Genomic DNA, 26,401 nt, shown 5'->3' on the forward strand with positions numbered 1-26,401 from the left:
GGCTCACGTTGACTTTCACTTTAGGTATAGCGCAGAGCAGGGTGAGCTTCCAACAAGGAACTGGAAACCCAAGGTTTTTAGGAGAAAACTCATTTTCTTCTCAGAACCATGCCGGCAGTGAGGAAAACCCCGGCAACAACAATGCTTTTCAGGTAGCTTCGAGGCCGCATGAAAGGAGCTTTCATAATGGGAAAAGAAGCCTTATGCCATCAGTCTCCAATTTCTAGGTTGACACGCAGCATACACGCAGGACCAGAGCTTACTGTCTCTACGCAGTGTTCTGGTACCGAAACGGTTGCCTAAGCAAAGTCCCTAGGAGTCTTGGAAAGCTTACTACCGTGAAACTAAAGCAGAACAGCGATGAAGGCCTCATGGAGCTGCTGCACGCCTCCTGTTTTGCCAGCATAATCAGGGCCTTACTTCGAGGCTAGTGCTCACATTGACTTTCACGTTTGGTATAGAGCAGAGCAGGGTGAGCTTCCAACTAGGAACTGGAAGCACAAGGTTTCTTTCGAGAAAACTCATTTTCTTCTATGAACCATGCCGGCTGTAAGTAAAAGCACGGTAACAACAGTGCTTTTCAGGGAGCTTCGGGGCCGCATCAACGGAGCTTTCATAATGGGAAAACTAGCCTTCTGCCATCAGTCTCTAATTTCTAGTTGACACGCAGCATACACGCAGGAGCAGAGCTTCCTGGTTCTACGCAGTGTTCTGGTACTGAAACGGGTGCTGAAGCAAGTCCTCTAGGAGTGTTGAAAAGCTTACTACCTTGAAACTAAAGCAGAACAACGATGAAGGCCTCATGGAGCTGCTGCACGCCTCTCGTTTTGCAAGGATAATCAGGGCCTTATTTCGAAGCTTGGGCTCACGTTGACTTTCACTTTAGGTATAGCGCAGAGCAGGGTGAGCTTCCAACAAGGAACTGGAAACCCAAGGTTTCTTAGGAGAAAACTCATTTTCTTCTCAGAACCATGCCGGCAGTGAGGAAAACCCCGGCAACAACAATGCTTTTCAGGTAGCTTCGGGGCCGCATGAACGGAGCTTTCATAATGGGAAAAGAAGCCTTATGCCATCAGTCTCCAATTTCTAGGTTGACACGCAGCATACACGCAGGACCAGAGCTTACTGTTCTACGCAGTGTTCTGATACTGAAACGGTTGCTTAAGCAAAGTCCATAGGAGTCTTGGAAAGCTTACTACCGTGAAACTAAAGCAGAACAGCGATGAAGGCCTCATGGAGCTGCTGCACGCCTCCCGTTTTGCCAGCATAATCAGGGCCTTACTTCGAGGCTAGTGCTCACATTGACTTTCACGTTTGGTATAGAGCAGAGCAGGGTGAGCTTCCAACTAGGAACTGGAAGCACAAGGTTTCTTTCGAGAAAACTCATTTTCTTCTATGTGCCATGCCGGCTGTAAGTAAAAGCACGGTAACAACAGTGCTTTGCAGGAAGCTTCGGGGCCGCATCAACGGAGCCTTCATAATGGGAAAACTAGCCTTGTGCCATCAGTCTCTACTTTCTAGGTTGACACGCAGCATACACGCAGGAGCAGAGCTTCCTGGTTCTACGCAGTGTTCTGGTACTGAAACGGGTGCTGAAGCAAGGCCCCTAGGAGTGTTGAAAAGCTTACTACCTTGAAACTAAAGCAGAACAACGATGAAGGCCTCATGGAGCTGCTGCACGCCTCTCGTTTTGCAAGGATAATCAGGGCCTTACTTCGAAGCTTGGGCTCACGTTGACTTTCACTTTAGGTATAGCGCAGAGCAGGGTGAGCTTCCAACAAGGAACTGGAAACCCAATGTTTCCTAGGAGAAAACTCATTTTCTTCTCAGAACCATGCCGGCAGTGAGGAAAACCCCGGCAACAACAATGCTTTTCAGGTAGCTTCGAGGCCGCATGAAAGGAGCTTTCATAATGAGAAAAGAAGACTTATGCCATCAGTCTCCAATTTCTAGGTTGACACGCAGCATACACGCAGGACCAGAGCTTACTGTCTCTACGCAGTGTTCTGGTACCGAAACGGTTGCTTCAGCAAAGTCCCTAGGAGTCTTGGAGAGCTTACTACCGTGAAACTAAAGCAGAACAGCGATGAAGGCCTCATGGAGCTGCTGCACGCCTCCCGTTTTGCCAGCATAATCAGGGCCTTACTTCGAAGCTAGTGCTCACATTGACTTTCACGTTTGGTATAGAGCAGAGCAGGGTGAGCTTCCAACTAGGAACTGGAAGCACAAGGTTTCTTTCGAGAAAACTCATTTTCTTCTATGTGCCATGCCGGCTGTAAGTAAAAGCACGGTAACAACAGTGCTTTGCAGGAAGCTTCGAGGCAGCATGAATGGAGCTTTCAAAATGGGAAAACAAGCCTTGTGCCATCAGTCTCTAATTTCTAGGTTGACACGCAGCATACACGCAGGAGCAGAGCTTCCTGGTTCTACGCAGTGTTCTGGTACTGAAACGGGTCCTGAAGCAAGGCCCCTAGGAGTGTTGAAAAGCTTACTACCTTGAAACTAAAGCAGAACAACGATGAAGGCCTCATGGGGCTGCTGTACGCCTCTTGTTTTGCAAGGATAATCAGGGCCTTACTTCGAAGCTTGGGCTCACGTTGACTTTCACTTTAGGTATAGCGCAGAGCAGGGTGAGCTTCCAACAAGGAACTGGAAACCCAAGGTATTTAGGAGAAAACTCATTTTCTTCTCAGAACCATGCTGGCAGTGAGGAAAACCCCGACAACAACAATGCTTTTCAGGTAGCTTCGAGGCCGCATGAACGGAGCTTTCATAATGGGAAAAGAAGCCTTATGCCATCAGTCTCCAATTTCTAGGTTGACACGCAGCATACACGCAGGACCAGAGCTTACTGTCTCTACGCAGTGTTCTGGTACCGAAACCGTTGCTTAAGCAAAGTCCATAGGAGTCTTGGAAAGCTTACTACCGTGAAACTAAAGCAGAACAGCGATGAAGGCCTCATGGAGCTGCTGCACGCCTCCCGTTTTGCCAGCATAATCAGGGCCTTACTTCGAGGCTAGTGCTCACATTGACTTTCACGTTTGCTATAGAGCAGAGCAGGGTGAGCTTCCAACTAGGAACTGGAAGCACAAGGTTTCTTTCGAGAAAACTCATTTTCTTCTATGTGCCATGCCGGCTGTAAGTAAAAGCACGGTAACAACAGTGTTTTGCAGGAAGCTTCGAGGCAGCATGAATCGAGCTTTCAAAACGGAAAAACAAGCCTTGTGCCATTAGTCTCTAATTTCTAGGTTGACACGCAGCATACACGCAGGAGCAGAGCTTCCTGGTTCTACGCAGTGTTCTGGTACTGAAACGGGTGCTGAAGCAAGTCCGCTAGGAGTGTTGAAAAGCTTACTACCTTGAAACTAAAGCAGAACAACGATGAAGGCCTCATGGAGCTGCTGCACGCCTCTCGTTTTGCAAGGATAATCAGGGCCTTACTTCGAAGCTTGGGCTCACGTTGACTTTCACTTTAGGTATAGCGCAGAGCAGGCTGAGCTTCCAACAAGGAACTGGAAACCCAAGGTTTCTTAGGAGAAAACTCATTTTCTTCTCAGAACCATGCCGGCAGTGAGGAAAACCCCGGCAACAACAATGCTTTTCAGGTAGCTTCGAGGCCGCATGAACGGAGCTTTCATAATGGGAAAAGAAGCCTTATGCCATCAGTCTCCAATTTCTAGGTTGACACGCAGCATACACGCAGGACCAGAGCTTACTGTCTCTACGCAGTGTTCTGGTACCGAAACCGTTGCTTAAGCAAAGTCCATAGGAGTCTTGGAAAGCTTACTACCGTGAAACTAAAGCAGAACAGCGATGAAGGCCTCATGGAGCTGCTGCACGCCTCCCGTTTTGCCAGCATAATCAGGGCCTTATTTCGAGGCTAGTGCTCACATTGACTTTCACGTTTGGTATAGAGCAGAGCAGGGTGAGCTTCCAACTAGGAACTGGAAGCACAAGGTTTCTTTCGAGAAAACTCATTTTCTTCTATGTGCCATGCCGGCTGTAAGTAAAAGCACGGTAACAACAGTGTTTTGCAGGAAGCTTCGAGGCAGCATGAATGGAGCTTTCAAAACGGAAAAACAATTCTTGTGCCATCAGTCTCTAATTTCTAGGTTGACACGCAGCATACACGCAGGAGCAGAGCTTCCTGGTTCTACGCAGTGTTCTGGTACTGAAACGGGTGCTGAAGCAAGTCCGCTAGGAGTGTTGAAAAGCTTACTACCTTGAAACTAAAGCAGAACAACGATGAAGGCCTCATGGAGCTGCTGCACGACTCTCGTTTTGCAAGGATAATCAGGGCCTTACTTCGAAGCTTGGGCTCACGTTGACTTTCACTTTAGGTATAGCGCAGAGCAAGGTGAGCTTCCAACAAGGAACTGGAAACCCAAGGTTTCTTAGGAGAAAACTCATTTTCTTCTCAGAACCATGCCGGCAGTGAGGAAAACCCCGGCAACAACAATGCTTTTCAGGTAGCTTCGAGGCCGCATGAACGGAGCTTTCATAATGGGAAAAGAAGCCTTATGCCATCAGTCTCCAATTTCTAGGTTGACACGCAGCATACACGCAGGACCAGAGCTTACTGTCTCTACGCAGTGTTCTGGTACCGAAACGGTTGCTTAAGCAAAGTCCCTAGGAGTCTTGGAGAGCTTACTACCGTGAAACTAAAGCAGAACAGCGATGAAGGCCTCATGGAGCTGCTGCACGCCTCCCGTTTTGCCAGGATAATCAGGGCCTTACTTCGAGGCTAGTGCTCACATTGACTTTCACGTTTGGTATAGAGCAGAGCAGGGTTAACTTCCAACTAGGAACTGGAAGCACAAGGTTTCTTTCGAGAAAACTCATTTTCTTCTATGAACCATGCCGGCTGTAAGTAAAAGCACGGTAACAACAGTGCTTTTCAGGGAGCTTCGGGGCCGCATCAACGGAGCTTTCATAATGGGAAAACTAGCCTTGTGCCATCAGTCTCTACTTTCTAGGTTGACACGCAGCATACACGCAGGAGCAGAGCTTCCTGGTTCTACGCAGTGTTCTGGTACTGAAACGGGTGCTGAAGCAAGGCCCCTAGGAGTGTTGAAAAGCTTACTACCTTGAAACTAAAGCAGAACAACGATGAAGGCCTCATGGAGCTGCTGCACGCCTCTCGTTTTGCAAGGATAATCAGGGCCTTACTTCGAAGCTTGGGCTCACGTTGACTTTCACTTTAGGTATAGCGCAGAGCAGGGTGAGCTTCCAACAAGGAACTGGAAACCCAAGGTTTCTTAGGAGAAAACTCATTTTCTTCTCAGAACCATGCCGGCAGTGAGGAAAACCCCGGCAACAACAATGCTTTTCAGGTAGCTTCGGGGCCGCATGAACGGAGCTTTCATAATGGGATTAGAAGCCTTATGCCATCAGTCTCCAATTTCTAGGTTGACACGCAGCATACACGCAGGACCAGAGCTTACTGTCTCTACGCAGTGTTCTGGTACCGAAACGGTTGCCTAAGCAAAGTCCCTAGGAACGTTGGAAAGCTTACTACCGTGAAACTAAAGCAGAACAGCGATGAAGGCCTCAGGGAGCTGCTGCACGCCTCCCGTTTTGCCAGCATAATCAGGGCCTTACTTCGAGGCTAGTGCTCACATTGACTTTCACGTTTGGTATAGAGCAGAGCAGGGTGAGCTTCCAACTAGGAACTGGAAGCACAAGGTTTCTTTCGAGAAAACTCATTTTCTTCTATGTGCCATGCCGGCTGTAAGTAAAAGCACGGTAACAACAGTGTTTTGCAGGAAGCTTCGAGGCAGCATGAATGGAGCTTTCAAAACGGAAAAACAAGCCTTGTGCCATCAGTCTCTAATTTCTAGGTTGACACGCAGCATACACGCAGGAGCAGAGCTTCCTGGTTCTACGCAGTGTTCTGGTACTGAAACGGGTGCTGAAGCAAGTCCGCTAGGAGTGTTGAAAAGCTTACTACCTTGAAACTAAAGCAGAACAACGATGAAGGCCTCATGGAGCTGCTGCACGCCTCTCGTTTTGCAAGGATAATCAGGGCCTTACTTCGCAGCTTGGGCTCACGTTGACTTTCACTTTAGGTGTAGCGCAGAGCAGGGTGAGCTTCCAACAAGGAACTGGAAACCCAAGGTTTCTTAGGAGAAAACTCATTTTCTTCTCAGAACCATGCCGGCAGTGAGGAAAACCCCGGCAACAACAATGCTTTTCAGGTAGCTCGAGGCCGCATGAACGGAGCTTTCATAATGGGAAAAGAAGCTTTATGCCATCAGTCTCCAATTTCTAGGTTGACACGCAGCATACACGCAGGACCAGAGCTTACTGTCTCTACGCAGTGTTCTGGTACCGAAACGGTTGCCTAAGCAAAGTCCCTAGGAACGTTGGAAAGCTTACTACCGTGAAACTAAAGCAGAACAGCGATGAAGGCCTCATGGAGCTGCTGCACGCCTCCCGTTTTGCCAGCATAATCAGGGCCTTACTTCGAGGCTAGTGCTCACATTGACTTTCACGTTTGGTATAGAGCAGAGCAGGGTGAGCTTCCAACTAGGAACTGGAAGCACAAGGTTTCTTTCGAGAAAACTCATTTTCTTCTATGAACCATGCCGGCTGTAAGTAAAAGCACGGTAACAACAGTGCTTTTCAGGGAGCTTCGGGGCCGCATCAACGGAGCTTTCATAATGGGAAAACTAGCCTTGTGCCATCAGTCTCTACTTTCTAGGTTGACACGCAGCATACACGCAGGAGCAGAGCTTCCTGGTTCTACGCAGTGTTCTGGTACTGAAACGGGTGCTGAAGCAAGGCCCCTAGGAGTGTTGAAAAGCTTACTACCTTGAAACTAAAGCAGAACAACGATGAAGGCCTCATGGAGCTGCTGCACGCCTCTCGTTTTGCAAGGATAATCAGGGCCTTACTTCGAAGCTTGGGCTCACGTTGACTTTCACTTTAGGTATAGCGCAGAGCAGGGTGAGCTTCCAACAAGGAACTGGAAACCCAAGGTTTCTTAGGAGAAAACTCATTTTCTTCTCAGAACCATGCCGGCAGTGAGGAAAACCCCGGCAACAACAATGCTTTTCAGGTAGCTTCGAGGCCGCATGAACGGAGCTTTCATAATGGGAAAAGAAGCCTTATGCCATCAGTCTCCAATTTCTAGGTTGACACGCAGCATACACGCAGGACCAGAGCTTACTGTCTCTACGCAGTGTTCTGGTACCGAAACGGTTGCCTAAGCAAAGTCCCTAGGAACGTTGGAAAGCTTACTACCGTGAAACTAAAGCAGAACAGCGATGAAGGCCTCAGGGAGCTGCTGCACGCCTCCCGTTTTGCCAGCATAATCAGGGCCTTACTTCGAGGCTAGTGCTCACATTGACTTTCACGTTTGGTATAGAGCAGAGCAGGGTGAGCTTCCAACTAGGAACTGGAAGCACAAGGTTTCTTTCGAGAAAACTCATTTTCTTCTATGTGCCATGCCGGCTGTAAGTAAAAGCACGGTAACAACAGTGCTTTGCAGGAAGCTTCGAGGCAGCATGAATGGAGCTTTCAAAATGGGAAAACAAGCCTTGTGCCATCAGTCTCTAATTTCTAGGTTGACACGCAGCATACACGCAGGAGCAGAGCTTACTGTCTCTACGCAGTGTTCTGGTACCGAAACGGTTGCCTAAGCAAAGTCCCTAGGAGTCTTGGAAAGCTTACTACCGTGAAACTAAAGCAGAACAGCGATGAAGGCCTCATGGAGCTGCTGCACGCCTCCTGTTTTGCCAGCATAATCAGGGCCTTACTTCGAGGCTAGTGCTCACATTGACTTTCACGTTTGGTATAGAGCAGAGCAGGGTGAGCTTCCAACTAGGAACTGGAAGCACAAGTTTTCTTTCGAGAAAACTCATTTTCTTCTATGAACCATGCCGGCTGTAAGTAAAAGCACGGTAACAACAGTGCTTTTCAGGGAGCTTCGGGGCCGCATCAACGGAGCTTTCATAATGGGAAAACAAGCCTTCTGCCATCAGTCTCTAATTTCTAGTTGACACACAGCATACACGCAGGAGCAGAGCTTCCTGGTTCTACGCAGTGTTCTGGTACTGAAACGGGTGCTTCGGGGCCGCATCAACGGAGCTTTCATAATGGGAAAACTAGCCTTCTGCCATCAGTCTCTAATTTCTAGTTGACACACAGCATACACGCAGGAGCAGAGCTTCCTGGTTCTACGCAGTGTTCTGGTACTGAAACGGGTGCTGAAGCAAGTCCTCTAGGAGTGTTGAAAAGCTTACTACCGTGAAACTAAAGCAGAACAACGATGAAGGCCTCATGGAGCTGCTGCACGCCTCTCGTTTTGCAAGGATAATCAGGGCCTTATTTCGAAGCTTGGGCTCACGTTGACTTTCACTTTAGGTATAGCGCAGAGCAGGGTGAGCTTCCAACAAGGAACTGGAAACCCAAGGTTTTTAGGAGAAAACTCATTTTCTTCTCAGAACCATGCCGGCAGTGAGGAAAACCCCGGCAACAACAATGCTTTTCAGGTAGCTTCGAGGCCGCATGAAAGGAGCTTTCATAATGGGAAAAGAAGCCTTATGCCATCAGTCTCCAATTTCTAGGTTGACACGCAGCATACACGCAGGACCAGAGCTTACTGTCTCTACGCAGTGTTCTGGTACCGAAACGGTTGCCTAAGCAAAGTCCCTAGGAGTCTTGGAAAGCTTACTACCGTGAAACTAAAGCAGAACAGCGATGAAGGCCTCATGGAGCTGCTGCACGCCTCCTGTTTTGCCAGCATAATCAGGGCCTTACTTCGAGGCTAGTGCTCACATTGACTTTCACGTTTGGTATAGAGCAGAGCAGGGTGAGCTTCCAACTAGGAACTGGAAGCACAAGGTTTCTTTCGAGAAAACTCATTTTCTTCTATGAACCATGCCGGCTGTAAGTAAAAGCACGGTAACAACAGTGCTTTTCAGGGAGCTTCGGGGCCGCATCAACGGAGCTTTCATAATGGGAAAACTAGCCTTCTGCCATCAGTCTCTAATTTCTAGTTGACACGCAGCATACACGCAGGAGCAGAGCTTCCTGGTTCTACGCAGTGTTCTGGTACTGAAACGGGTGCTGAAGCAAGTCCTCTAGGAGTGTTGAAAAGCTTACTACCTTGAAACTAAAGCAGAACAACGATGAAGGCCTCATGGAGCTGCTGCACGCCTCTCGTTTTGCAAGGATAATCAGGGCCTTATTTCGAAGCTTGGGCTCACGTTGACTTTCACTTTAGGTATAGCGCAGAGCAGGGTGAGCTTCCAACAAGGAACTGGAAACCCAAGGTTTCTTAGGAGAAAACTCATTTTCTTCTCAGAACCATGCCGGCAGTGAGGAAAACCCCGGCAACAACAATGCTTTTCAGGTAGCTTCGGGGCCGCATGAACGGAGCTTTCATAATGGGAAAAGAAGCCTTATGCCATCAGTCTCCAATTTCTAGGTTGACACGCAGCATACACGCAGGACCAGAGCTTACTGTTCTACGCAGTGTTCTGATACTGAAACGGTTGCTTAAGCAAAGTCCATAGGAGTCTTGGAAAGCTTACTACCGTGAAACTAAAGCAGAACAGCGATGAAGGCCTCATGGAGCTGCTGCACGCCTCCCGTTTTGCCAGCATAATCAGGGCCTTACTTCGAGGCTAGTGCTCACATTGACTTTCACGTTTGGTATAGAGCAGAGCAGGGTGAGCTTCCAACTAGGAACTGGAAGCACAAGGTTTCTTTCGAGAAAACTCATTTTCTTCTATGTGCCATGCCGGCTGTAAGTAAAAGCACGGTAACAACAGTGCTTTGCAGGAAGCTTCGGGGCCGCATCAACGGAGCCTTCATAATGGGAAAACTAGCCTTGTGCCATCAGTCTCTACTTTCTAGGTTGACACGCAGCATACACGCAGGAGCAGAGCTTCCTGGTTCTACGCAGTGTTCTGGTACTGAAACGGGTGCTGAAGCAAGGCCCCTAGGAGTGTTGAAAAGCTTACTACCTTGAAACTAAAGCAGAACAACGATGAAGGCCTCATGGAGCTGCTGCACGCCTCTCGTTTTGCAAGGATAATCAGGGCCTTACTTCGAAGCTTGGGCTCACGTTGACTTTCACTTTAGGTATAGCGCAGAGCAGGGTGAGCTTCCAACAAGGAACTGGAAACCCAATGTTTCCTAGGAGAAAACTCATTTTCTTCTCAGAACCATGCCGGCAGTGAGGAAAACCCCGGCAACAACAATGCTTTTCAGGTAGCTTCGAGGCCGCATGAAAGGAGCTTTCATAATGAGAAAAGAAGACTTATGCCATCAGTCTCCAATTTCTAGGTTGACACGCAGCATACACGCAGGACCAGAGCTTACTGTCTCTACGCAGTGTTCTGGTACCGAAACGGTTGCTTCAGCAAAGTCCCTAGGAGTCTTGGAGAGCTTACTACCGTGAAACTAAAGCAGAACAGCGATGAAGGCCTCATGGAGCTGCTGCACGCCTCCTGTTTTGCCAGCATAATCAGGGCCTTACTTCGAGGCTAGTGCTCACATTGACTTTCACGTTTGGTATAGAGCAGAGCAGGGTGAGCTTCCAACTAGGAACTGGAAGCACAAGGTTTCTTTCGAGAAAACTCATTTTCTTCTATGAACCATGCCGGCTGTAAGTAAAAGCACGGTAACAACAGTGCTTTTCAGGGAGCTTCGGGGCCGCATCAACGGAGCTTTCATAATGGGAAAACTAGCCTTGTGCCATCAGTCTCTACTTTCTAGGTTGACACGCAGCATACACGCAGGAGCAGAGCTTCCTGGTTCTACGCAGTGTTCTGGTACTGAAACGGGTCCTGAAGCAAGGCCCCTAGGAGTGTTGAAAAGCTTACTACCTTGAAACTAAAGCAGAACAACGATGAAGGCCTCATGGGGCTGCTGTACGCCTCTTGTTTTGCAAGGATAATCAGGGCCTTACTTCGAAGCTTGGGCTCACGTTGACTTTCACTTTAGGTATAGCGCAGAGCAGGGTGAGCTTCCAACAAGGAACTGGAAACCCAAGGTTTCTTAGGAGAAAACTCATTTTCTTCTCAGAACCATGCTGGCAGTGAGGAAAACCCCGACAACAACAATGCTTTTCAGGTAGCTTCGAGGCCGCATGAACGGAGCTTTCATAATGGGAAAAGAAGCCTTATGCCATCAGTCTCCAATTTCTAGGTTGACACGCAGCATACACGCAGGACCAGAGCTTACTGTCTCTACGCAGTGTTCTGGTACCGAAACGGTTGCTTAAGCAAAGTCCATAGGAGTCTTGGAAAGCTTACTACCGTGAAACTAAAGCAGAACAGCGATGAAGGCCTCATGGAGCTGCTGCACGCCTCCCGTTTTGCCAGCATAATCAGGGCCTTACTTCGAGGCTAGTGCTCACATTGACTTTCACGTTTGCTATAGAGCAGAGCAGGGTGAGCTTCCAACTAGGAACTGGAAGCACAAGGTTTCTTTCGAGAAAACTCATTTTCTTCTATGTGCCATGCCGGCTGTAAGTAAAAGCACGGTAACAACAGTGTTTTGCAGGAAGCTTCGAGGCAGCATGAATCGAGCTTTCAAAACGGAAAAACAAGCCTTGTGCCATTAGTCTCTAATTTCTAGGTTGACACGCAGCATACACGCAGGAGCAGAGCTTCCTGGTTCTACGCAGTGTTCTGGTACTGAAACGGGTGCTGAAGCAAGTCCGCTAGGAGTGTTGAAAAGCTTACTACCTTGAAACTAAAGCAGAACAACGATGAAGGCCTCATGGAGCTGCTGCACGCCTCTCGTTTTGCAAGGATAATCAGGGCCTTACTTCGAAGCTTGGGCTCACGTTGACTTTCACTTTAGGTATAGCGCAGAGCAGGCTGAGCTTCCAACAAGGAACTGGAAACCCAAGGTTTCTTAGGAGAAAACTCATTTTCTTCTCAGAACCATGCCGGCAGTGAGGAAAACCCCGGCAACAGCAATGCTTTTCAGGTAGCTTCGAGGCCGCATGAACGGAGCTTTCATAATGGGAAAAGAAGCCTTATGCCATCAGTCTCCAATTTCTAGGTTGACACGCAGCATACACGCAGGACCAGAGCTTACTGTCTCTACGCAGTGTTCTGGTTCCGAAACGGTTGCCTAAGCAAAGTCCCTAGGAACGTTGTAAAGCTTACTACCCTGAAACTAAAGCAGAACAGCGATGAAGGCCTCATGGAGCTGCTGCACACCTCCCGTTTTGCCAGCATAATCAGGGCCTTACTTCGAGGCTAGTGCTCACATTGACTTTCACGTTTGGTATAGAGCAGAGCAGGGTGAGCTTCCAACTAGGAACTGGAAGCACAAGGTTTCTTTCGAGAAAACTCATTTTCTTCTATGTGCCATGCCGGCTGTAAGTAAAAGCACGGTAACAACAGTGTTTTGCAGGAAGCTTCGAGGCAGCATGAATGTAGCTTTCAAAACGGAAAAACAAGCCTTGTGCCATCAGTCTCTACTTTCTAGGTTGACACGCAGCATACACGCAGGAGCAGAGCTTCCTGGTTCTACGCAGTGTTCTGGTACTGAAACGGGTGCTGAAGCAAGTCCGCTAGGAGTGTTGAAAAGCTTACTACCTTGAAACTAAAGCAGAACAACGATGAAGGCCTCATGGAGCTGCTGCACGCCTCTCGTTTTGCAAGGATAATCAGGGCCTTACTTCGAAGCTTGGGCTCACGTTGACTTTGATTTTAGGTATAGCGCAGAGCAGGGTGAGCTTCCAACATGGAACTGGAAACATAAGGTTTTTAGGAGAAAACTCATTTTCTTCTCAGAACCATGCCGGCAGTGAGGAAAACCCCGGCAACAACAATGCTTTTCAGGTAGCTTCGAGGCCGCATGAAAGGAGCTTTCATAATGGGAAAAGAAGCCTTATGCCATCAGTCTCCAATTTCTAGGTTGACACGCAGCATACACGCAGGACCAGAGCTTACTGTCTCTACGCAGTGTTCTGGTACCGAAACGGTTGCCTAAGCAAAGTCCCTAGGAGTCTTGGAAAGCTTACTACCGTGAAACTAAAGCAGAACAGCGATGAAGGCCTCATGGAGCTGCTGCACGCCTCCCGTTTTGCCAGCATAATCAGGGCCTTACTTCGAGGCTAGTGCTCACATTGACTTTCACGTTTGGTATAGAGCAGAGCAGGGTGAGCTTCCAACTAGGAACTGGAAGCACAAGGTTTCTTTCGAGAAAACTCATTTTCTTCTATGTGCCATGCCGGCTGTAAGTAAAAGCACGGTAACAACAGTGTTTTGCAAGAAGCTTCGAGGCAGCATGAATGGAGCTTTCAAAACGGAAAAACAAGCCTTGTGCCATCAGTCTCTAATTTCTAGGTTGACACGCAGCATACACGCAGGAGCAGAGCTTCCTGGTTCTACGCAGTGTTCTGGTACTGAAACGGGTGCTGAAGCAAGTCCGCTAGGAGTGTTGAAAAGCTTACTACCTTGAAACTAAAGCAGAACAACGATGAAGGCCTCATGGAGCTGCTGCACGCCTCTCGTTTTGCAAGGATAATCAGGGCCTTACTTCGAAGCTTGGGCTCACGTTGACTTTCACTTTAGGTATAGCGCAGAGCAGGGTGAGCTTCCAACAAGGAACTGGAAACCCAAGGTTTCTTAGGAGAAAACTCATTTTCTTCTCAGAACCATGCCGGCAGTGAGGAAAACCCCGGCAACAACAATGCTTTTCAGGTAGCTTCGAGGCCGCATGAACGGAGCTTTCATAATGGGAAAAGAAGCCTTATGCCATCAGTCTCCAATTTCTAGGTTGACACGCAGCATACACGCAGGACCAGAGCTTACTGTCTCTACGCAGTGTTCTGGTACCGAAACCGTTGCTTAAGCAAAGTCCATAGGAGTCTTGGAAAGCTTACTACCGTGAAACTAAAGCAGAACAGCGATGAAGGCCTCAGGGAGCTGCTGCACGCCTCCCGTTTTGCCAGCATAATCAGGGCCTTATTTCGAGGCTAGTGCTCACATTGACTTTCACGTTTGGTATAGAGCAGAGCAGGGTGAGCTTCCAACTAGGAACTGGAAGCACAAGGTTTCTTTCGAGAAAACTCATTTTCTTCTATGTGCCATGCCGGCTGTAAGTAAAAGCACGGTAACAACAGTGTTTTGCAGGAAGCTTCGAGGCAGCATGAATGGAGCTTTCAAAACGGAAAAACAATTCTTGTGCCATCAGTCTCTAATTTCTAGGTTGACACGCAGCATACACGCAGGAGCAGAGCTTCCTGGTTCTACGCAGTGTTCTGGTACTGAAACGGGTGCTGAAGCAAGTCCGCTAGGAGTGTTGAAAAGCTTACTACCTTGAAACTAAAGCAGAACAACGATGAAGGCCTCATGGAGCTGCTGCACGCCTCTCGTTTTGCAAGGATAATCAGGGCCTTACTTCGAAGCTTGGGCTCACGTTGACTTTCACTTTAGGTATAGCGCAGAGCAAGGTGAGCTTCCAACAAGGAACTGGAAACCCAAGGTTTCTTAGGAGAAAACTCATTTTCTTCTCAGAACCATGCCGGCAGTGAGGAAAACCCCGGCAACAACAATGCTTTTCAGGTAGCTTCGAGGCCGCATGAACGGAGCTTTCATAATGGGAAAAGAAGCCTTATGCCATCAGTCTCCAATTTCTAGGTTGACACGCAGCATACACGCAGGACCAGAGCTTACTGTCTCTACGCAGTGTTCTGGTACCGAAACGGTTGCTTAAGCAAAGTCCCTAGGAGTCTTGGAGAGCTTACTACCGTGAAACTAAAGCAGAACAGCGATGAAGGCCTCATGGAGCTGCTGCACGCCTCCCGTTTTGCCAGGATAATCAGGGCCTTACTTCGAGGCTAGTGCTCACATTGACTTTCACGTTTGGTATAGAGCAGAGCAGGGTTAACTTCCAACTAGGAACTGGAAGCACAAGGTTTCTTTCGAGAAAACTCATTTTCTTCTATGAACCATGCCGGCTGTAAGTAAAAGCACGGTAACAACAGTGCTTTTCAGGGAGCTTCGGGGCCGCATCAACGGAGCTTTCATAATGGGAAAACTAGCCTTGTGCCATCAGTCTCTACTTTCTAGGTTGACACGCAGCATACACGCAGGAGCAGAGCTTCCTGGTTCTACGCAGTGTTCTGGTACTGAAACGGGTGCTGAAGCAAGGCCCCTAGGAGTGTTGAAAAGCTTACTACCTTGAAACTAAAGCAGAACAACGATGAAGGCCTCATGGAGCTGCTGCACGCCTCTCGTTTTGCAAGGATAATCAGGGCCTTACTTCGAAGCTTGGGCTCACGTTGACTTTCACTTTAGGTATAGCGCAGAGCAGGGTGAGCTTCCAACAAGGAACTGGAAACCCAAGGTTTCTTAGGAGAAAACTCATTTTCTTCTCAGAACCATGCCGGCAGTGAGGAAAACCCCGGCAACAACAATGCTTTTCAGGTAGCTTCGGGGCCGCATGAACGGAGCTTTCATAATGGGATTAGAAGCCTTATGCCATCAGTCTCCAATTTCTAGGTTGACACGCAGCATACACGCAGGACCAGAGCTTACTGTCTCTACGCAGTGTTCTGGTACCGAAACGGTTGCCTAAGCAAAGTCCCTAGGAACGTTGGAAAGCTTACTACCGTGAAACTAAAGCAGAACAGCGATGAAGGCCTCAGGGAGCTGCTGCACGCCTCACGTTTTGCCAGCATAATCAGGGCCTTACTTCGAGGCTAGTGCTCACATTGACTTTCACGTTTGGTATAGAGCAGAGCAGGGTGAGCTTCCAACTAGGAACTGGAAGCACAAGGTTTCTTTCGAGAAAACTCATTTTCTTCTATGTGCCATGCCGGCTGTAAGTAAAAGCACGGTAACAACAGTGTTTTGCAGGAAGCTTCGAGGCAGCATGAATGGAGCTTTCAAAACGGAAAAACAAGCCTTGTGCCATCAGTCTCTAATTTCTAGGTTGACACGCAGCATACACGCAGGAGCAGAGCTTCCTGGTTCTACGCAGTGTTCTGGTACTGAAACGGGTGCTGAAGCAAGGCCCCTAGGAGTGTTGAAAAGCTTACTACCTTGAAACTAAAGCAGAACAACGATGAAGGCCTCATGGAGCTGCTGCACGCCTCTCGTTTTGCAAGGATAATCAGGGCCTTACTTCGAAGCTTGGGCTCACGTTGACTTTCACTTTAGGTATAGCGCAGAGCAGGGTGAGCTTCCAACAAGGAACTGGAAACCCAAGGTTTCTTAGGAGAAAACTCATTTTCTTCTCAGAACCATGCCGGCAGTGAGGAAAACCCCGGCAACAACAATGCTTTTCAGGTAGCTTCGAGGCCGCATGAACGGAGCTTTCATAATGGGAAAAGAAGCCTTATGCCATCAGTCTCCAATTTCTAGGTTGACACGCAGCATACACGCAGGACCAGAGCTTACTGTCTCTACGCAGTGTTCTGGTACCGAAACCGTTGCTTAAGCAAAGTCCATAGGAGTCTTGGAAAGCTTACTACCGTGAAACTAAAGCAGAACAGCGATGAAGGCCTCATGGAGCTGCTGCACGCCTCCCGTTTTGCCAGCATAATCAGGGCCTTATTTCGAGGCTAGTGCTCACATTGACTTTCACGTTTGGTATAGAGCAGAGCAGGGTGAGCTTCCAACTAGGAACTGGAAGCACAAGGTTTCTTTCGAGAAAACTCATTTTCTTCTATGTGCCATGCCGGCTGTAAGTAAAAGCACGGTAACAACAGTGTTTTGCAGGAAGCTTCGAGGCAGCATGAATGGAGCTTTCAAAATGGGAAAACAAGCCTTGTGCCATCAGTCTCTAATTTCTAGGTTGACACGCAGCATACACGCAGGAGCAGAGCTTCCTGGTTCTACGCAGTGTTCTGGTACTGAAACGGGTCCTGAAGCAAGGCCCCTAGGAGTGTTGAAAAGCTTACTACCTTGAAACTAAAGCAGAACAACGATGAAGGCCTCATGGGGCTGCTGTACGCCTCTTGTTTTGCAAGGATAATCAGGGCCTTACTTCGAAGCTTGGGCTCACGTTGACCTTCACTTTAGGTATAGCGCAGAGCAGGGTGAGCTTCCAACAAGGAACTGGAAACCCAAGGTATTTAGGAGAAAACTCATTTTCTTCTCAGAACCATGCTGGCAGTGAGGAAAACCCCGACAACAACAATGCTTTTCAGGTAGCTTCGAGGCCGCATGAACGGAGCTTTCATAATGGGAAAAGAAGCCTTATGCCATCAGTCTCCAATTTCTAGGTTGACACGCAGCATACACGCAGGACCAGAGCTTACTGTCTCTACGCAGTGTTCTGGTACCGAAACGGTTGCTTAAGCAAAGTCCATAGGAGTCTTGGAAAGCTTACTACCGTGAAACTAAAGCAGAACAGCGATGAAGGCCTCATGGAGCTGCTGCACGCCTCCCGTTTTGCCAGCATAATCAGGGCCTTACTTCGAGGCTAGTGCTCACATTGACTTTCACGTTTGCTATAGAGCAGAGCAGGGTGAGCTTCCAACTAGGAACTGGAAGCACAAGGTTTCTTTCGAGAAAACTCATTTTCTTCTATGTGCCATGCCGGCTGTAAGTAAAAGCACGGTAACAACAGTGTTTTGCAGGAAGCTTCGAGGCAGCATGAATCGAGCTTTCAAAACGGAAAAACAAGCCTTGTGCCATTAGTCTCTAATTTCTAGGTTGACACGCAGCATACACGCAGGAGCAGAGCTTCCTGGTTCTACGCAGTGTTCTGGTACTGAAACGGGTGCTGAAGCAAGTCCGCTAGGAGTGTTGAAAAGCTTACTACCTTGAAACTAAAGCAGAACAACGATGAAGGCCTCATGGAGCTGCTGCACGCCTCTCGTTTTGCAAGGATAATCAGGGCCTTACTTCGAAGCTTGGGCTCACGTTGACTTTCACTTTAGGTATAGCGCAGAGCAGGCTGAGCTTCCAACAAGGAACTGGAAACCCAAGGTTTCTTAGGAGAAAACTCATTTTCTTCTCAGAACCATGCCGGCAGTGAGGAAAACCCCGGCAACAACAATGCTTTTCAGGTAGCTTCGAGGCCGCATGAACGGAGCTTTCATAATGGGAAAAGAAGCCTTATGCCATCAGTCTCCAATTTCTAGGTTGACACGCAGCATACACGCAGGACCAGAGCTTACTGTCTCTACGCAGTGTTCTGGTTCCGAAACGGTTGCCTAAGCAAAGTCCCTAGGAACGTTGTAAAGCTTACTACCCTGAAACTAAAGCAGAACAGCGATGAAGGCCTCTTGGAGCTGCTGCACGCCTCCCGTTTTGCCAGCATAATCAGGGCCTTACTTCGAGGCTAGTGCTCACATTGACTTTCACGTTTGTTATAGAGCAGAGCAGGGTGAGCTTCCAACTAGGAACTGGAAGCACAAGGTTTCTTTCGAGAAAACTCATTTTCTTCTATGTGCCATGCCGGCTGTAAGTAAAAGCACGGTAACAACAGTGTTTTGCAGGAAGCTTCGAGGCAGCATGAATGGAGCTTTCAAAACGGAAAAACAAGCCTTGTGCCATCAGTCTCTACTTTCTAGGTTGACACGCAGCATACACGCAGGAGCAGAGCTTCCTGGTTCTACGCAGTGTTCTGGTACTGAAACGGGTGCTGAAGCAAGTCCGCTAGGAGTGTTGAAAAGCTTACTACCTTGAAACTAAAGCAGAACAACGATGAAGGCCTCATGGAGCTGCTGCACGCCTCTCGTTTTGCAAGGATAATCAGGGCCTTACTTCGAAGCTTGGGCTCACGTTGACTTTGATTTTAGGTATAGCGCAGAGCAGGGTGAGCTTCCAACATGGAACTGGAAACATAAGGTTTTTAGGAGAAAACTCATTTTCTTCTCAGAACCATGCCGGCAGTGAGGAAAACCCCGGCAACAACAATGCTTTTCAGGTAGCTTCGAGGCCGCATGAAAGGAGCTTTCATAATGGGAAAAGAAGCCTTATGCCATCAGTCTCCAATTTCTAGGTTGACACGCAGCATACACGCAGGACCAGAGCTTACTGTCTCTACGCAGTGTTCTGGTACCGAAACGGTTGCCTAAGCAAAGTCCCTAGGAGTCTTGGAAAGCTTACTACCGTGAAACTAAAGCAGAACAGCGATGAAGGCCTCATGGAGCTGCTGCACGCCTCCCGTTTTGCCAGCATAATCAGGGCCTTACTTCGAGGCTAGTGCTCACATTGACTTTCACGTTTGGTATAGAGCAGAGCAGGGTGAGCTTCCAACTAGGAACTGGAAGCACAAGGTTTCTTTCGAGAAAACTCATTTTCTTCTATGGGCCATGCCGGCTGTAAGTAAAAGCACGGTAACAACAGTGTTTTGCAAGAAGCTTCGAGGCAGCATGAATGGAGCTTTCAAAACGGAAAAACAAGCCTTGTGCCATCAGTCTCTAATTTCTAGGTTGACACGCAGCATACACGCAGGAGCAGAGCTTCCTGGTTCTACGCAGTGTTCTGGTACTGAAACGGGTGCTGAAGCAAGTCCGCTAGGAGTGTTGAAAAGCTTACTACCTTGAAACTAAAGCAGAACAACGATGAAGGCCTCATGGAGCTGCTGCACGCCTCTCGTTTTGCAAGGATAATCAGGGCCTTACTTCGAAGCTTGGGCTCACGTTGACTTTCACTTTAGGTATAGCGCAGAGCAGGGTGAGCTTCCAACAAGGAACTGGAAACCCAAGGTTTCTTAGGAGAAAACTCATTTTCTTCTCAGAACCATGCCGGCAGTGAGGAAAACCCCGGCAACAACAATGCTTTTCAGGTAGCTTCGAGGCCGCATGAACGGAGCTTTCATAATGGGAAAAGAAGCCTTATGCCATCAGTCTCCAATTTCTAGGTTGACACGCAGCATACACGCAGGACCAGAGCTTACTGTCTCTACGCAGTGTTCTGGTACCGAAACCGTTGCTTAAGCAAAGTCCATAGGAGTCTTGGAAAGCTTACTACCGTGAAACTAAAGCAGAACAGCGATGAAGGCCTCAGGGAGCTGCTGCACGCCTCCCGTTTTGCCAGCATAATCAGGTCCTTATTTCGAGGCTAGTGCTCACATTGACTTTCACGTTTGGTATAGAGCAGAGCAGGGTGAGCTTCCAACTAGGAACTGGAAGCACAAGGTTTCTTTCGAGAAAACTCATTTTCTTCTATGTGCCATGCCGGCTGTAAGTAAAAGCACGGTAACAACAGTGTTTTGCAGGAAGCTTCGAGGCAGCATGAATGGAGCTTTCAAAACGGAAAAACAATTCTTGTGCCATCAGACTCTAATTTCTAGGTTGACACGCAGCATACACGCAGGAGCAGAGCTTCCTGGTTCTACGCAGTGTTCTGGTACTGAAACGGGTGCTGAAGCAAGTCCGCTAGGAGTGTTGAAAAGCTTACTACCTTGAAACTAAAGCAGAACAACGATGAAGGCCTCATGGAGCTGCTGCACGCCTCTCGTTTTGCAAGGATAATCAGGGCCTTACTTCGAAGCTTGGGCTCACGTTGACTTTCACTTTAGGTATAGCGCAGAGCAGGCTGAGCTTCCAACAAGGAACTGGAAACCCAAGGTTTCTTAGGAGAAAACTCATTTTCTTCTCAGAACCATGCCGGCAGTGAGGAAAACCCCGGCAACAGCAATGCTTTTCAGGTAGCTTCGAGGCCGCATGAACGGAGCTTTCATAATGGGAAAAGAAGCCTTATGCCATCAGTCTCCAATTTCTAGGTTGACACGCAGCATACACGCAGGACCAGAGCTTACTGTCTCTACGCAGTGTTCTGGTTCCGAAACGGTTGCCTAAGCAAAGTCCCTAGGAACGTTGTAAAGCTTACTACCCTGAAACTAAAGCAGAACAGCGATGAAGGCCTCATGGAGCTGCTGCACGCCTCCCGTTTTGCCAGGATAATCAGGGCCTTACTTCGAGGCTAGTGCTCACATTGACTTTCACGTTTGGTATAGAGCAGAGCAGGGTTAACTTCCAACTAGGAACTGGAAGCACAAGGTTTCTTTCGAGAAAACTCATTTTCTTCTATGAACCATGCCGGCTGTAAGTAAAAGCACGGTAACAACAGTGCTTTTCAGGGAGCTTCGGGGCCGCATCAACGGAGCTTTCATAATGGGAAAACTAGCCTTGTGCCATCAGTCTCTACTTTCTAGGTTGACACGCAGCATACACGCAGGAGCAGAGCTTCCTGGTTCTACGCAGTGTTCTGGTACTGAAACGGGTGCTGAAGCAAGGCCCCTAGGAGTGTTGAAAAGCTTACTACCTTGAAACTAAAGCAGAACAACGATGAAGGCCTCATGGAGCTGCTGCACGCCTCTCGTTTTGCAAGGATAATCAGGGCCTTACTTCGAAGCTTGGGCTCACGTTGACTTTCACTTTAGGTATAGCGCAGAGCAGGGTGAGCTTCCAACAAGGAACTGGAAACCCAAGGTTTCTTAGGAGAAAACTCATTTTCTTCTCAGAACCATGCCGGCAGTGAGGAAAACCCCGGCAACAACAATGCTTTTCAGGTAGCTTCGGGGCCGCATGAACGGAGCTTTCATAATGGGAAAAGAAGCCTTATGCCATCAGTCTCCAATTTCTAGGTTGACACGCAGCATACACGCAGGACCAGAGCTTACTGTCTCTACGCAGTGTTCTGGTACCGAAACGGTTGCCTAAGCAAAGTCCCTAGGAACGTTGGAAAGCTTACTACCGTGAAACTAAAGCAGAACAGCGATGAAGGCCTCAGGGAGCTGCTGCACGCCTCACGTTTTGCCAGCATAATCAGGGCCTTACTTCGAGGCTAGTGCTCACATTGACTTTCACGTTTGGTATAGAGCAGAGCAGGGTGAGCTTCCAACTAGGAACTGGAAGCACAAGGTTTCTTTCGAGAAAACTCATTTTCTTCTATGTGCCATGCCGGCTGTAAGTAAAAGCACGGTAACAACAGTGTTTTGCAGGAAGCTTCGAGGCAGCATGAATGGAGCTTTCAAAACGGAAAAACAAGCCTTGTGCCATCAGTCTCTAATTTCTAGGTTGACACGCAGCATACACGCAGGAGCAGAGCTTCCTGGTTCTACGCAGTGTTCTGGTACTGAAACGGGTGCTGAAGCAAGGCCCCTAGGAGTGTTGAAAAGCTTACTACCTTGAAACTAAAGCAGAACAACGATGAAGGCCTCATGGAGCTGCTGCACGCCTCTCGTTTTGCAAGGATAATCAGGGCCTTACTTCGAAGCTTGGGCTCACGTTGACTTTCACTTTAGGTATAGCGCAGAGCAGGGTGAGCTTCCAACAAGGAACTGGAAACCCAAGGTTTCTTAGGAGAAAACTCATTTTCTTCTCAGAACCATGCCGGCAGTGAGGAAAACCCCGGCAACAACAATGCTTTTCAGGTAGCTTCGAGGCCGCATGAACGGAGCTTTCATAATGGGAAAAGAAGCCTTATGCCATCAGTCTCCAATTTCTAGGTTGACACGCAGCATACACGCAGGACCAGAGCTTACTGTCTCTACGCAGTGTTCTGGTACCGAAACCGTTGCTTAAGCAAAGTCCATAGGAGTCTTGGAAAGCTTACTACCGTGAAACTAAAGCAGAACAGCGATGAAGGCCTCATGGAGCTGCTGCACGCCTCCCGTTTTGCCAGCATAATCAGGGCCTTATTTCGAGGCTAGTGCTCACATTGACTTTCACGTTTGGTATAGAGCAGAGCAGGGTGAGCTTCCAACTAGGAACTGGAAGCACAAGGTTTCTTTCGAGAAAACTCATTTTCTTCTATGTGCCATGCCGGCTGTAAGTAAAAGCACGGTAACAACAGTGTTTTGCAGGAAGCTTCGAGGCAGCATGAATGGAGCTTTCAAAACGGAAAAACAATTCTTGTGCCATCAGTCTCTAATTTCTAGGTTGACACGCAGCATACACGCAGGAGCAGAGCTTCCTGGTTCTACGCAGTGTTCTGGTACTGAAACGGGTGCTGAAGCAAGTCCGCTAGGAGTGTTGAAAAGCTTACTACCTTGAAACTAAAGCAGAACAACGATGAAGGCCTCATGGAGCTGCTGCACGCCTCTCGTTTTGCAAGGATAATCAGGGCCTTACTTCGAAGCTTGGGCTCACGTTGACTTTCACTTTAGGTATAGCGCAGAGCAAGGTGAGCTTCCAACAAGGAACTGGAAACCCAAGGTTTCTTAGGAGAAAACTCATTTTCTTCTCAGAACCATGCCGGCAGTGAGGAAAACCCCGGCAACAACAATGCTTTTCAGGTAGCTTCGAGGCCGCATGAACGGAGCTTTCATAATGGGAAAAGAAGCCTTATGCCATCAGTCTCCAATTTCTAGGTTGACACGCAGCATACACGCAGGACCAGAGCTTACTGTCTCTACGCAGTGTTCTGGTACCGAAACGGTTGCTTAAGCAAAGTCCCTAGGAGTCTTGGAGAGCTTACTACCGTGAAACTAAAGCAGAACAGCGATGAAGGCCTCATGGAGCTGCTGCACGCCTCCCGTTTTGCCAGGATAATCAGGGCCTTACTTCGAGGCTAGTGCTCACATTGACTTTCACGTTTGGTATAGAGCAGAGCAGGGTTAACTTCCAACTAGGAACTGGAAGCACAAGGTTTCTTTCGAGAAAACTCATTTTCTTCTATGAACCATGCCGGCTGTAAGTAAAAGCACGGTAACAACAGTGCTTTTCAGGGAGCTTCGGGGCCGCATCAACGGAGCTTTCATAATGGGAAAACTAGCCTTGTGCCATCAGTCTCTACTTTCTAGGTTGACACGCAGCATACACGCAGGAGCAGAGCTTCCTGGTTCTACGCAGTGTTCTGGTACTGAAACGGGTGCTGAAGCAAGGCCCCTAGGAGTGTTGAAAAGCTTACTACCTTGAAACTAAAGCAGAACAACGATGAAGGCCTCATGGAGCTGCTGCACGCCTCTCATTTTGCAAGGATAATCAGGGCCTTACTTCGAAGCTTGGGCTCACGTTGACTTTCACTTTAGGTATAGCGCAGAGCAGGGTGAGCTTCCAACAAGGAACTGGAAACCCAAGGTTTCTTAGGAGAAAACTCATTTTCTTCTCAGAACCATGCCGGCAGTGAGGAAAACCCCGGCAACAACAATGCTTTTCAGGTAGCTTCGGGGCCGCATGAACGGAGCTTTCATAATGGGAAAAGAAGCCTTATGCCATCAGTCTCCAATTTCTAGGTTGACACGCAGCATACACGCAGGACCAGAGCTTACTGTCTCTACGCAGTGTTCTGGTACCGAAACGGTTGCCTAAGCAAAGTCCCTAGGAACGTTGGAAAGCTTACTACCGTGAAACTAAAGCAGAACAGCGATGAAGGCCTCAGGGAGCTGCTGCACGCCTCACGTTTTGCCAGCATAATCAGGGCCTTACTTCGAGGCTAGTGCTCACATTGACTTTCACGTTTGGTATAGAGCAGAGCAGGGTGAGCTTCCAACTAGGAACTGGAAGCACAAGGTTTCTTTCGAGAAAACTCATTTTCTTCTATGTGCCATGCCGGCTGTAAGTAAAAGCACGGTAACAACAGTGCTTTTCAGGGAGCTTCGGGGCCGCATCAACGGAGCTTTCATAATGGGAAAACTAGCCTTGTGCCATCAGTCTCTACTTTCTAGGTTGACACGCAGCATACACGCAGGAGCAGAGCTTCCTGGTTCTACGCAGTGTTCTGGTACTGAAACGGGTGCTGAAGCAAGGCCCCTAGGAGTGTTGAAAAGCTTACTACCTTGAAACTAAAGCAGAACAACGATGAAGGCCTCATGGAGCTGCTGCACGCCTCTCGTTTTGCAAGGATAATCAGGGCCTTACTTCGAAGCTTGGGCTCACGTTGACTTTCACTTTAGGTATAGCGCAGAGCAGGGTGAGCTTCCAACAAGGAACTGGAAACCCAAGGTTTCTTAGGAGAAAACTCATTTTCTTCTCAGAACCATGCCGGCAGTGAGGAAAACCCCGGCAACAACAATGCTTTTCAGGTAGCTTCGAGGCCGCATGAACGGAGCTTTCATAATGGGAAAAGAAGCCTTATGCCATCAGTCTCCAATTTCTAGGTTGACACGCAGCATACACGCAGGACCAGAGCTTACTGTCTCTACGCAGTGTTCTGGTACCGAAACGGTTGCCTAAGCAAAGTCCCTAGGAACGTTGGAAAGCTTACTACCGTGAAACTAAAGCAGAACAGCGATGAAGGCCTCAGGGAGCTGCTGCACGCCTCCCGTTTTGCCAGCATAATCAGGGCCTTACTTCGAGGCTAGTGCTCACATTGACTTTCACGTTTGGTATAGAGCAGAGCAGGGTGAGCTTCCAACTAGGAACTGGAAGCACAAGGTTTCTTTCGAGAAAACTCATTTTCTTCTATGTGCCATGCCGGCTGTAAGTAAAAGCACGGTAACAACAGTGCTTTGCAGGAAGCTTCGAGGCAGCATGAATGGAGCTTTCAAAATGGGAAAACAAGCCTTGTGCCATCAGTCTCTAATTTCTAGGTTGACACGCAGCATACACGCAGGAGCAGAGCTTACTGTCTCTACGCAGTGTTCTGGTACCGAAACGGTTGCCTAAGCAAAGTCCCTAGGAGTCTTGGAAAGCTTACTACCGTGAAACTAAAGCAGAACAGCGATGAAGGCCTCATGGAGCTGCTGCACGCCTCCTGTTTTGCCAGCATAATCAGGGCCTTACTTCGAGGCTAGTGCTCACATTGACTTTCACGTTTGGTATAGAGCAGAGCAGGGTGAGCTTCCAACTAGGAACTGGAAGCACAAGTTTTCTTTCGAGAAAACTCATTTTCTTCTATGAACCATGCCGGCTGTAAGTAAAAGCACGGTAACAACAGTGCTTTTCAGGGAGCTTCGGGGCCGCATCAACGGAGCTTTCATAATGGGAAAACAAGCCTTCTGCCATCAGTCTCTAATTTCTAGTTGACACACAGCATACACGCAGGAGCAGAGCTTCCTGGTTCTACGCAGTGTTCTGGTACTGAAACGGGTGCTTCGGGGCCGCATCAACGGAGCTTTCATAATGGGAAAACTAGCCTTCTGCCATCAGTCTCTAATTTCTAGTTGACACACAGCATACACGCAGGAGCAGAGCTTCCTGGTTCTACGCAGTGTTCTGGTACTGAAACGGGTGCTGAAGCAAGTCCTCTAGGAGTGTTGAAAAGCTTACTACCGTGAAACTAAAGCAGAACAACGATGAAGGCCTCATGGAGCTGCTGCACGCCTCTCGTTTTGCAAGGATAATCAGGGCCTTATTTCGAAGCTTGGGCTCACGTTGACTTTCACTTTAGGTATAGCGCAGAGCAGGGTGAGCTTCCAACAAGGAACTGGAAACCCAAGGTTTCTTAGGAGAAAACTCATTTTCTTCTCAGAACCATGCCGGCAGTGAGGAAAACCCCGGCAACAACAATGCTTTTCAGGTAGCTTCGGGGCCGCATGAACGGAGCTTTCATAATGGGAAAAGAAGCCTTATGCCATC

This window comes from Eubalaena glacialis, chromosome 16 (assembly GCF_028564815.1).
Source record: "Eubalaena glacialis isolate mEubGla1 chromosome 16, mEubGla1.1.hap2.+ XY, whole genome shotgun sequence".
Lineage (NCBI taxonomy): Eukaryota > Metazoa > Chordata > Mammalia > Artiodactyla > Balaenidae > Eubalaena > Eubalaena glacialis.